Source organism: Hordeum vulgare, chromosome 2H, assembly GCF_904849725.1.
Source record: "Hordeum vulgare subsp. vulgare chromosome 2H, MorexV3_pseudomolecules_assembly, whole genome shotgun sequence".
NCBI classification, from domain to species: domain Eukaryota; kingdom Viridiplantae; phylum Streptophyta; class Magnoliopsida; order Poales; family Poaceae; genus Hordeum; species Hordeum vulgare.
Window position 1 is genome coordinate 167,314,285 of NC_058519.1, and position 11,744 is coordinate 167,326,028.

General features: G+C 45.8%; 1 long non-coding RNA gene across 1 annotated transcript; it reads right to left on the reverse strand.

Annotated features, from left to right (window-relative positions):
• Positions 1–6,154: 6,154 nt before the first annotated feature.
• Positions 6,155–6,741, reverse strand: LOC123429855. The gene is made up of 2 exons (XR_006622770.1): positions 6,528–6,741; positions 6,155–6,440 (listed from the first exon to the last, which is right to left on the reverse strand). It is a non-coding gene; the product is annotated as an uncharacterized LOC123429855 (long non-coding RNA).
• Between the last annotated feature and the right edge of the window lie 5,003 nt (positions 6,742–11,744).

Here is an 11,744-nt window from a genome sequence, read left to right on the forward strand (position 1 = left end):
GCCGACGGGTAGGAGCTCGTCGTCGCCGTCGATCTGCTTCCCCTACCTCCTCTACGAGGACACCAGCAGCTCGAGGACATCCGCAGGAGCCCGTTCCCGGCGCAAGATCGACCTCCCCCGCGTTGTGTCCACTGCTTCCCGGCAGCGCTTCCCCTCCGGCGAGAAGCTTCCCCGACGGCCTTCTTCCACTACTTCCTCTACGAGCCGCTCCTTCCTCGACTCGTACGTGAGGTAGTGCTCCTCCTCCATCCTCCCTGTCCCGGATCGGGTGTAGTAGCAGTAGGTTCGATGCGCGCATGCTCTCTCTCGCCGGAGCCTCCGCTCACCGTCGTCGCGCCGTAGTAGAGCCCCTCGGGGGTAGTTAGCACATGAAATGAGCCCGTGCGTGTGTGGGCTTACTCCCCTCCACGAGCCGTTGCTCGATTTGTACCATGTCTCCGGCAAGGGCCTTCCCTTGTTCCGGTCTGCTGCCGCTAGTAGATCAGCAGAGGAACCTCCTTCAAATGTTTCGTTGCGTGTGTTAGATCAGACGTCGTAGCGTAGCCCAGTGGTATGGGTTCTGTTGTGCCTGCTGAGAGGTGCTGGGTTTGATCCCCCCCTCGGCACCTTTTTGTACTTGATTTTCTCGGCATGGTATCCTGCAGAGAGGCTATCTTGCCTGAACCCTCTGTTCTGCCGATTAGTTGACAGTAGGAGAGTGGTAAGGGTAGATTTGTTGCACTAGTGGGTTCTGGGTTCGAATCCCAGGGAGCCCTCCTTTTGTTTTTCTATTTTTTCTGCAATTTTACTACCTTCTTTGTTGTTGCTGTTCTTGTGACAAAGGCATAGGTGGCAATGACATTTTCTTTATTTTTCCTTGCTGTTATATTTGTGCTAGATGTTGTAGTGTGTGTGGATGTGCTTGGGAGAGGTGCATGTGTGTGAGAGGGCATACATATGGGGTTAGCTTTACATGTTGTGTGTGTATGGTGGTGCTTCCTAGTAGTTGATCCTAGGTGATGATAGCAAGTGTAGTGGTAGCATCTGTAGGTTCTTCATTGTTGTAGGTACTAGCATTTGATGTTGCACTAGGTTGGGTGTGTATAAGTATAGTAGATCTTGTTCTAGTGATGGTTGCTTTGATTACATGTGTAAGTGTGTGGAGTTGATCTTGAGCATGATGTGCTTGAGAGTGATGTGGACTAGGTGTGTGTGTGAGTAGCATCCCACCTTTTCAAGCAAGTCTTGTACCTCCACATGACCATATGTGAGAGGGCATGGTATATTGTTTGTGTGGGAAGCTTAGTAGAAGGGGTTGTGAAGTTGATGTGCATGACACAAACATGGGGTTCAAACCACCATGTCACTTTGTCATTGTGCACATGAGCTCAACCTTTGTAGTTGTTGTTATAGTGGAACTACAAGAAATGATGCCCTATTCACTAGGCATGATTTGTAGTGGTTTTCTCTTCCCTAATATGTGGTCACTTGTTCCAAGTAAGTGCCCACATATTATATATGATTTTGTGGTAGGATCTCCCAGGGAATCTAGTGGTGAAGTTAGTTTTGCCATTGGGATACTTTATGGAGTTGACATATTCAGATTTGTTGAAAGTTTGCTCTTTGTTTCCATGGAGAAGGTGGAGCCCAAGGGCATGAGCTTTTAAGTGGTAATAGTAGGGGTTTTCCTCTACACCATAGTGGGGTCATTCATCACTTGGTGTTATTTGTGTGCAAGCTATGCCTAGACAAAGTGGGCATGTGGCTGAAAAAGTCCAGCTTAGTGAAATCTGGAATTTCAAAGTCTGAGAATCTGGAAACATTTTCTTCTCCTATAGATGAGGTTGTGCTGGTCATTGTGTTGTGAACTAGCCTTAGTTCAGTGCTAGGATTATGGACCTGATATGTTTTTGAAGCTCCCTGTCAAATTTCATCTCATTTGGAGTCCAGTAGATTGTGTTTTGATTGCTGTCAAAAAGCTTCAGAACAAAGACAGAAAGTCAGGTGCAGGAATTTTCACTAAGTCCTTGAGACCTGATGGTTTTGGGAAAGTTTGTGGCCTTGTATCTTCTAGAGTTTAATTCCTTTTGCTGTGATTCTTGCTGGTGCTTGTAGTGTTCTTGGTTGTCTACAGCCAGATATATTATTTGTCATATTTAGAGGGCTGTAGCTATGTTGCATGTAGCTCACAAAGAGCTAAGATGCAGATTATGGCAGATTGTGTAGTATAGCTATTTTGATGATTGTGTGTGCTTAGTTGATGTTGTGGTGATCTTCTTTGCTCCAATCCATTCATGTTGGGTTGTTATATGTCTTGGCAACCTGGGAGTACCAAATTTGTGCCAATTGTGGGTGTGGTGCTGATTCTTACACGTAGGGCTTCATATCTTGTTTCGTTGATTCCCGTTGATCCGTAGCTCCGTTTGTAATGTTCTTCATATTGTTTTGCATCGATTTCATGAGACGCATCTGTTCATGCCATTCTCATGCATGTCAAAATATCTTAGTGTACAGTTCTGTACAGAAACTTGCAGTAGTTTCTTTGCTTATGCTAGAGATAGAAATAATGATGCATGCTCATTTTTCATCTCATGCATCATGTGCTTGTTGCATATTGTGGTGTTGTTGTTCATTGGTTGTTATTTCTTATGTTGGGTAGCACCGGGATCGGAGAACGAATACGTGGAGTCAGGAGAGTACGTGCAGGACGAACCAGAACCATTCCAAGCTGAGGATATCACATGCTAGATGATATGACCTTGATTCCATCTCTAGACTTGTTATGCTAGTTTCGTTTCCATGTCATATTGCTTGCTGCCTACCACTGAAATTAAATTGCCTCTTCATATGCCATGAGCCCAAACACTGTTCCCCTTCCTAGCAAAACTTGTATGGCTAAGTAGGCTTTGCTCAGCTACTAATGATAGCATTGCTAGAGGCAGGTGCTTTGACTCATGTGATAACATGAGCTTGATATCATTATCTTAAATTATGTTATTTAATTAATGCACCTATATACTTGGTATGACGGGAGGCCTAGCCTTTTGCCGGGTGCTTTGTTCCGTTATTGCCGCCTTAGTTACCGGTTACCAGTGTTTGATTCCATAATGATCGCTCCTAACACATTCGGGGTTGTTATGGGGACCCCCTCGATAAATCGCGTAGTGCTAAGGCTTGTCCGGCAGGACCCAACATTGGTGTTAATTTGCTAATCACTTAATAATAATCTGCGTTGGGAGTAGCTACCCCGTGGACTTTAATCAACAACCGGGCCAGTGCTCCTCATGAGTGTTGGTCCAACCCAGAGCAGCTTATTACGCTCCCCGGGGCAACTCGGTGTTTTGGCGTGGTAACCATCGCTCATCCGGTGTGTCCTGAGACTGAGATACGCGGCTCTTATCAGGGTCGTCGACACGTCGGGAGGTCCTGCTAGCCTTGCCTTACCTTAGCGGTATATCTTGCGTATAGGAATCCCAGTGAAGCTTTGGTTTCCCCTAGAGATGAGGTTTTCCTCTAAGGAATGCGACGAGATTACAAGATTCGTGATAGAGGATGCCGTTGCGGCCTGTGTTCGTTTGTGATGGACTAGTTGGAGCACCCCTATAGGGTTTATTCTTTTGGAAAGCTGTGCCCACGGTTATGTGGCAACTTGGAATATTTTGTTAACAGCCGGTATTAGATAACTCAAACATAAGCTAATAAAATTGCCAACCGTGTGCGTAACCGTGACTGTCCCATCGAAGGTCTCTCTTCGATCGGGAACACGGTGGGGTTATGAATGTCGTAGGTAGGTGTTCAGGATCACTTAGTGATCAAGTAATCATGACCGCTAGTGTAGACCACCTTCATAATTGCTTTACGTAAGATAGCCACTAATTCAAGCTTAGGATGCTGCAGCCTCATACACTTCACCCTTAGCCTACCTAATCACATGACTAGTTCTCGCACCAAGGTCTTAGATTGTTGAGTCCATGTGGCTCACGGATTCCTCCGGAACTCCCAACAGGTACAGGTACACCAGAGACAGATGATCTCGACGGCACCCAGCTGGCGTGACAGTACGACGAGGAGACAAACCGCCTCTACGTGAACTATCCAGAGGACTGAGGCGTGGTCGTGATTGTGGGCTTGCAGGCAGGGTAGCATTGCGTTTCCATGTTTTGTAGTCCGTAGCGGAACTACCTTGATTGTACCCGTGATGTACTCTGAGTTATTAATGAGAAGACAGTTGAATCCCAAATTGTCTACTTTTATTATTATTTGTGCTATGTTACTTGCTTGCGAAACGCTTAGATGCGCTTCTTTCCTATTCGGGGGCCTCGAACCCCCAGATCAGAAAGGACCGCATCTTGGTCGTTACACTAGCCCTCCCCTCCTCCTATATATATTGGTGGTTTAGGGCCTTTTGAGACACAACTTTGCCACTTACAACTCAAACCTACTATACCACGTAGTTCTTCCTCTAGATCGGATTTCTGCGGAGCTTGGGCGGAGCCCTGCAGGAGTAGATCATCACCACCACCGGAGCGCTGTCACGCTACCGGAGAACTCATCTACTTCTCCGTCTCTCTTGCTGGATCAAGAAGGCCGAGATCGTCATCGATCTGTACGTGTGCTGAACGCGGAGGTGTCGTTCGTTCGGCACTAGATCGAAACGGATCGTGGGACGGATTGTGGGACGACGGTGATTTGAATCACGAAGTTGTACCACTACATCAACCGCGTTTCTTAGCGATTCTCGCTTAGCGATCTACAAGGGTATGTGGATCTAATCTCCTCTCGTAGATGGACATCACCATTATAGGTCTTCGTTTGCGTAGGAAATTTTTTGTTTTCCATGCAATGTTTCCCAATAGGAGCGCACGCGACATTCGCAGTCGGCCTCCTCTGGTGGTGGTGAGACTGGGTGGGAGGGAGGGAACGCGGGGCGCTACCGGGGGGTCCCGTGTCGCCACAGGAGGTGCGACGAAGGAGGGGGGGAGAGGTGGATGGTATCGACAAAAATATAACCCGTGTGTGATAATCATCTCGCCGAGACCAAAATTCAATATCACAGACGCCAAAGACATGGCCAGTTAATGTACATGCACGTCACTAACTGCTAGCCAGTGGCCGGTCCGTGATGAGCGGTCAGTAGTGTGATGATCTGTAGTGGTGACGGTTTGTATATTACGTAAGATTCTTCGAAACATTCAACATGGTGGTAATGTCATGTGTAGTCAAAGCCATCTGATAAGTGATCGAAGGTATGCACGCGAAAGTCGCATTACCAGCCTTGGAAATCATTACAAAATCTAGCACATGTGCTGACACAGAATCACCAATGTGTTTATGTTTAGCCAAGTTTGAAAGACATCTATTATTCCAAACATGCCTTTCATGTAAAAACTGAGGTCGGGATGGCTACCTATGCCTCCTTGGGAGGTTTATGTTTCTTTCCAGAGGAATGTGATTTAGATTTTCATAAAGACCCTATGAAATCACAAAACATGGACCCATGTCTTGCATCATCCATTCCAACATCGGTAACCGCACTAACGAAGTGAGGGAGACGCAAACCATCATATGTGATATTTCACCTGCTCTTCCTTAGTCCGTGGATTAGGCGCGTACTAGCACATTTTAAGAAACCTTTCAGGCCTTGTTTGGTTTCTCAAAATTTAAAGGGGTTTGAGGGGATTGAAAGGGATTAAATCCTCTACAAGTCAAAATTCATCTTAATCCACTCCAATTTTCTTCAATCCCCTTGTGGGAGGGATTAACCAAACAAACCCTCAACGATCCATCTCATATGTCTGGGCACCCCAATATAAAGAGTAACATATGCGCCTAATTAACCTCAACTAAACCTAATTAACCTAACCTAGAATAGTGTCATTACAAAATTACCATAGTCATGACTACACTATTCAAGGCCAGGGCCAACCCCCTTTCGGAAAAAAATGACTACACTATTCGAATTAACATATAGGCATGACTATATTGGAATTAAACATAGTCATTCAAGTTAATCTAACTCTAGATAAAATCAAGTTAACCTAATTTTAAACAAAACAAAATGGCTATATCGTTTGTGAGAGAACATGAAGCACCGTGTCAGGAGTGTGGCCCTTCTATAGGAGAATTAATGCCCAATTGCCCATGCACACATCAGAAAGAATAAGAAACACTGGCAAAGAGTGAACTGATGGCATTCATGTTTATGAGACCATGATAATCTGCTTTTGCTGAGAGGACTGTCAATGTTGGCAACATTCAGTATTTCGTCGCCTGAAAAAAAAAGCAAAATCTAGCACGACAAGTAGTGATTTGCTCAATTACACACAGCGCAGCAGGGAACTGAACGTTGCACTGTTGTGACCAAAACAATGACAAAAAGCACAGAAAGCCTTGCATTCACGATCATCCTCACTTGTATTTTCCCGCTTTCACTCCGTCCATAGATTCTTGAGTCCATGCGCCTGCAAATAAAAGTATTGCAAGTCAGCAAACTTCCCATACCATCAGGTAGTGTGAAGTATAAGTGGGGACGAAGTTTATTGACCTACCATGAGGCAATGTGTTGATGGCAACTCCCAGGCATGGAAGTACTTTGACCATTGCACGTCGGCGTAACGTCCCTCGATCACGTGACTGTCCCAGTTACCGCCACAGTCCAATATCTCTAGAGGTTGACAACTTAACACAACCCCCAGATCAAAGTCGATGGAGAAAATTCTCTTGTCTTGACAAAAATAGACTATGTGGGGATATATGGGATCGATTAGAACAATTACGGGCTTCATCTTCAGGAGATTGTGGGCTATATAGCTGTCATTGATGAAGATACTCAACGAAAATTCCAATTCGTACAGCTCTTTCCAGTCTTCATCCCCATCCTCATCGATCTCCAATGTGTACATTGTAACAACAGGAGACTCGTGAGGGCCGTGGACCACCAGATATCTCAACTTCCCAGCGCTGACCCTCACACATTGTTCTTTCTCAATGGCATAATCCGCAAATGACGCAGTTAGAACTATCGGTATCACGGTATGCTTCAAATGCGGCTTGGTCAGGAATGGATTGCAATGGAACAAGCCATGATTAGGAACAAACCACCATAGCTCACCATCATAAACAACCATGCTGTTGTAGTTCCACGACCATCGTGTCTTATGGGCGTGAGAATAATCCAACGTCTTGGTGAGCCACTGTCTACAACCAGTGTCAATGCAGAAGACGGCTGGCGGCTCAGAACTTAGAACTTGGGGCAGCAGAAGCTCGGCCACGATGAGACGACTTGAATCAAGACGATGCGTCAGAATCCCCACAAGATTTATGTCAATTGTGTGCTTTGTGGACGGGAGTAATACAGAATCCTCCTTGTATATGTTGCACAAATGAAACCATTGCCTCGGCTCTGTATCCATAGTGACTATGATTTCTGAGCCTTTGATTTCTGCTTTCCCTTTTGGAAGACGATGGGAGCCTAACAGCAAAAGTACTCCTGCTGGTGTGGTACAAATGATCACTGGACAATCAATGGTGGGTGGCATGATGCATACTCGCCTTGAGATGACAGGAATTGTCACTACTGGTGGTATCTCAAATGTGCACGCCGCATCCTGTCGCTTCCAAAACTGGTTTCTAGGTTCCACCCGCGGCAGAGCGGCAAGCATGACCCAGTTAGGAGGGCGTGGCTGCTGAATTGCATCTACTGGTACTATCTGTTGCCTCCAGGCATGGAAGAAACGGGAGCAGATGTCAGTTGCAATTGGAAACTCAACATCGACATTCTGAGATTGAAGAACTTTGAGGTCAAGCATGTCAATGGAGAACATTCTGCTTTCATGAAGTAAAAACAGGACCACCGGATTCAGTGGATGCACAAGGGCAATCACAGGTAACATTTTCTTGAGCCCTTGGTTCTGGTAGCTTAGGGCAGACCATATATCACTCATGGGCACTGAGTATTCAGATCTCCATACTCCTGCCACTGAATCAGTCAACGACCACATCTCCACCGTCGGAATGCCGAACCGACAATACAACAGTACATAGCGGATCATCCCAGAGCTTTCACTTACACAGCTTAGCTTCTCAATACTGCCGCTTTGCAAAGCACGGTAACCTTGAGGGACTGGAAGGCGAACATGTTTGAGAAATCGTGACTCTGGATCAAACAGGTTGCATGTAACCAATCGTTGTGTCAAGCTCACCCACCACAAGCTCCCGTTGTGGGAGATGACACGGTCTGTCACCCAGTTTAACACATTCACATCACAAGGGATGGGGAATCTGACTGGTCTTTGCTTCCACACGCCATCATCAGTGGAATGGGTCCAGAGAGTTGCACCAATCTGTTGACTACGCTGATGGAGTGCAGCAACCACATGTAGATGGGGACTCCCAGGAAGGCTGATCAGACCAAAATCTCTTCGGTGAACTTCCTCGGGGCAGTCGGAAATGATGGCCGCGACGCCACTGTTGGGATAACAGAGGAAGTAGGAAGGGTGGTGAAACCTCGTCCGTTCGTAGGCGGTGTAGTAGAGATCGGGCCTGCCTTCATCGACCGGCTCGGCCGGACCTGTGTCGTTGCCGGAGAAGAGAAAGACCACCCCAGAGGGGTCAACCGCCAAAACGTGAGGGTGGCAGTCTAGCGAGCGGCTCTCGTAACTTATCCAGTGGGAGATTCTGAGCAAGGATACTTCGGGCACGTCATTGAGGACGCAAGCAACATGATCCCCAACATGAAACTGAGATGTAGGCTCTACCCATGGGACGGCGGACAAAATCACCCACTCCGGACCTTGCGGTTGCTCCTGCTCCGCCGCAGCCGCAGCCTCGGCGTCTTGTTCCTCTTCCTCATCAGCCTCTGTAGCATGCTTGCTCTCGGTCACGCGATCGACATACCCAGCCGCTGCCTCACCCACCCGCACCAGCTGCTCTACGGCAACCTCGCCCTTGTACTCGTCCTGAGCGACGCGCTCGACTGGCGCCGTGGTGCCCTGTTCTCGCTCATCAAGCTCCTCCGCCGCCACCAACTCATCCTCCTTCGGTACCTGATCACCCATCTCCTCCGCCCCGCCGCCGATATGCTTCTCCGCCGCCGCCGCTATGCTTCTCCGCCCCACCGCCGCAGACATAGCGCTAGAGTAGGGAGGGGACAGGGAGGAAGGGATTTTTGATTTTTTTTCTCGGGTTGAACTCGAGAATGGGGAATTGGGGATTGCGGTGCGATTTATGTTGCAGAGCGGGAGGGGAAGGGCGATGACAGGAGGGCTAAGACGTGATGCTCTTGCCGTCTGCGCGGTGGTTAGCTTTTGGCAGACACACTGCAGCTTTTGACAGTGGTATTAAAAAAACCAAGGAGAGGAAGAGGAGGAGGAGCAATTAATGGCGTGACGGGGCAACGTAGTAAGCGCGGATATGCCATATTAGAACTGGACTGGTATTGATGGAAGGACTCAAGTTTTATGCCCTGTTTGTTTCACAAGTTTCACGCTTTTTTTTTACTCCTAACTAAAAACTCTCTAGTTCCTATCAGTTTGTTTTTATGAATTAAACAGGGACTAGATGTCATTAAATGACATGTAAAAAGACTCTGTTATCCCTAATAATGTACTAGAAGTTATTAAATGACATGCTAAAAGTAGGGGCACTATTGAAAAAAGTGCCAAAAAAGTCTAAAAAAACCCTTCATAGGGACTTCTTCCTATAGTCCCAAATACCCCCTCTTAGTCCCTAAAAGTCCCTTCTGTTTGTTTCATATATGGAATTAAAATAGATATTTTTTAGTCCGTATATCAAAAAGTCCCTGAAAACAAACACACCCTTAAGCTGACGAGGTTTTGCGTGACCGTGCTGGAGTTCTGTGTGTGGCGGCAGAGGGCAGCTAGCTTTTCATCCACCAAACATGGCCTGAGGCTACTTAGGCATGTACAATTGGGACAACACGTAGGTGTTGTCCTGTGGGTCATCCTCCTTGTCCCAAAAATAATCCACCTATACAAAAAAACATGAGGAACTAGTTAATTTATTTTTTGTTCCAACGTGATGAGCTGAGACCGTCATCTCTTGGACCCACCATCTATTCCTTGGCAAGAGGCAACATGCATAGAAAGGTTGCTCTTTCTCATCATTTTTGATCCTTGGACCACAAGCTCTCTCCTCAAGAGCCCGCCTCTTCCAAAAGAATCACATGTCTCTTTGAGGTATATATTTTTTCTTCATGCTTTTTTCTTCATGCTCGCATCCGAGCCTAGCTGGCATGTGGAACAATATCTTTGGGCATATCCATTGGGCATGTTTTTATAGTGGAGAGTATTATATAATAATATCATGCATATGACACTACCTGTAACACCCTCGATTTTGCCCATTTCTTTTTCCTTTAATTTTGATCTGATTTTTGCTTTGGTGGCTTTATAATTTTGAAACCTAAAGGGGTTATCCTTGATTTCTTTTTCTTAGTGGCTTGCCAATATTCAAACCACCCCAAGACTTAGCCATTTCCATCTTGAGCCAATCCCAAGATTCCTTTTCATGGGAATATTCCTTTTTCTTTTAAAGGAATAATCATGTTTGCCTTGTGTTGTGAAGCAACCCCCATTTATATCTCTCCAAAAATTCCTAAATAATTCTCATAAATCCATTGGGTCATATCTTCCTCAGATATGACAAAATATTTCCTTGACATGTTCAAAAATAATTCCCAATAATTCCTTTTCTGATTCTGCCCTATCTGTCAAGTTGTGAAGCAAGTACCCTTTTTATTTGCTTGATTGCTCTCAAAATTTGTGGGCACTCTTTCCTAGCCATATAATTTCCTCATGCCAAAATTCAACTCAAATTAGCTAGTGAATATTTCTTGGCAAATTTCCAAAGTTTCTGATCCAGAAGAAGCTTTATGAAGCAAGTGCTAGCTAGGAGTATTAAAATGAGTTGAATCTTTGCGATCATCTCAATATGCTCAAATAATGACTCTCCACAAAATTTGAGCATCACACCTTCAACCATGTGACCATAGCATCAAATCTTTGTCTCTAGTCATTATTTGGATTTGTGAAGCAACTATATATTATATTGCTTCATAAATTTTGAATTTTTACGAGAACACTCTCCTATCTATAAAACCTTGCTAAACCAATTTTGAGCTCATTTTATCTAGCCAATTATTCCCAGTAATGTTTCTAAGTTTCTGTCCAGTGAGAAACTGTATGAAGGAAGTGCCACTTGGGCTTATCAAGATGGCATGAATTTTATACAGCATCCTCACATGTCCAAAATATTCATCTCCTCTAAGTTTGAGCTCAATCCAAGCATGTATGTGAGTGCCACATCAAAATTCCTATTCTGGACCAGATTAGCTAGTTCCAAAGCAACCGTGTCCAATTTTGATCATGTGCTCCTCAAATTTCACATGATTGTAGTCCCTCCTACTCTAAGCCTCCCAGACATAATCTTTTGACCTTATCTCTTTCCTGTTGACCACAGTGACAGTGCCAAGTTGGCAACATCAATCTTGTAGTGAAGTTTCCCATCACCCGAGTGTTTGCTTTTGTGATCCATCACCTCAAGGCTGCCTTGGGGACCAAGTACTTCACCCCAAACAAGGTGTGACAGCCCCTCGTGTCTCCTCAGCGCCACTGCATGTGGTGACCACCACCCTGGCATGCCATGGACGCGAGATGCATGTTTGCTAGCTCGGGCCCCTCCTTTGCTCATCATTTCTGCATGCCTCGTCGTGTCCAGCAACTCCCCATCGTCGTCCTCTACCTTTT